This window comes from Geotrypetes seraphini, chromosome 2 (assembly GCF_902459505.1).
Source record: "Geotrypetes seraphini chromosome 2, aGeoSer1.1, whole genome shotgun sequence".
NCBI classification, from domain to species: domain Eukaryota; kingdom Metazoa; phylum Chordata; class Amphibia; order Gymnophiona; family Dermophiidae; genus Geotrypetes; species Geotrypetes seraphini.
In genome coordinates, this window is record NC_047085.1 from 328,073,546 (window position 1) to 328,075,116 (window position 1,571).

A 1,571-nucleotide genomic window follows, 5' to 3' on the forward strand; every position below is an offset into this window, starting at 1 on the left:
GTTTATCCATAGAATTTTATTAACTTTTCAGGAACTCTTGGTGCCATGCCTCCTTAAATTCTACAGTGTGGCTACTGCCAGTGTGTCCTCATGAATAGGGTTACTATATGGCTCCAGAGAAAAAGAGGATGGATTAGGATATCCAGGTTTTACTTCCATGAAAAGTAATGGAAGTAAAACCCAGGTGTCCTAATCCGTCCTCCTTTTTCTGGAGCCATATGGTAACCCTACTCATGAACCCTCTCTAGCAGGCCACCATATTTTTCACAAACTTGAGTAGAGACAGGTCAGAGTTCATCAAAGTATTATTGTTCTTTTATCATTATTATTATTATTAACATTGCACTCCAGGTTTTCTCCCATTTTTACCCTGGGTGTTTCAGTTCCAAACAAAAACATGCTTCATTTAAACTCAAAAAGAAAAACACTCCAGTGATTAGTCCAAACCACAATTCCCACAATGCCCTCCATCCACCTTCCTTGGTTTAGGCACTTGAGCAGTTTCAGTGGTTAGCTCAGACTACAATCCCCACAATGCCCTTTATCTTCCTGGTTTTATGCAATTGTGCAGTTCATTAGCAAATTCAATAGTTCATTCTGTTATGCTCCCTTTTCTCAATAGCATGCATCACAGTTAAAAGGGGAAAACTTCTCTCCAAACAGGGCACTGGCTTTCAGTAGTCCAACAATCTCTGCCCCAGCCAGCATGCTGAGTAGAAAAAGAAAAAAGAATAAAAACACAATTTAAGCTTCATTCTTGCCTTTAAGCTGCGGCATGTATTACTCAGACCCACTCCATGAGTTTTGGCCCCATTTCAGTGGCTTCCACTCACTGGGCTCTTGCTGCTGCAGCTCCCCTTGGTAGTTTCATTTGGTAGCTCTTCCATTTCTACCTCAGGATGGACTTTGGAGAGTGGTGTGCTGGTGAACTCCTCCCCTCCTGAATCCTAGGAGCTGAATTTAAGTTCCTTGCTACTAAGAGTGTGTCCTGATTCACCCAACCTCTTTTGGCCACCAGATGTCAAGTGTTTCAGAAATCCTCCTGTGTGTTTCTCAGTGCTTGTAAAGGGCAACTTTCCTTTACCCCACCTGAATTCTCTTGACCCAGGGAAAGTTTTACTTCTCTCTTTCCTTCCCCCTCCCCACCCCAACCTTGTTCCTAGAGGGGATCAGGTTACAAGCAGCCTTTCTAAGACAAGGAATATAAATTGCTTTATCTCCTAACATGGGAGATGGCTTAAACACTGGGAATGTTTCATAAGTATGTGCAATGTGTCTTCCACAACAATTATCTATTACATTCTAGGAATGTACATTGTAGAAATGTTCACAGAGGAAACGATTGTTGTGATACCTTACAGAACTATTATTCATTCTCACTGACTAATGTGGATTCTCAGGTATTTTCCCCTTCACATGGCTAGGATCACTAAGCTCTCATGGTATGAACCCCCTAACTGAAAGGAAGCAGCTGTGATTCAATGGGTAAAAGCCCTGTGCTTATCTTCCATAGGTCATAGGTTCAAATCCCAGCACATATTTTAATTGTGATATTCTACCTTGCAGGTGCT

At 41.8% G+C, this 1,571-nt stretch overlaps 1 long non-coding RNA gene across 1 annotated transcript; it reads right to left on the reverse strand.

Annotated features, from left to right (window-relative positions):
• Positions 1–287: 287 nt before the first annotated feature.
• LOC117355549 lies at positions 288–1,130 on the reverse strand. The gene is made up of 2 exons (XR_004538399.1): positions 834–1,130; positions 288–709 (listed from the first exon to the last, which is right to left on the reverse strand). It is a non-coding gene; the product is annotated as an uncharacterized LOC117355549 (long non-coding RNA).
• Positions 1,131–1,571: the final 441 nt, after the last annotated feature.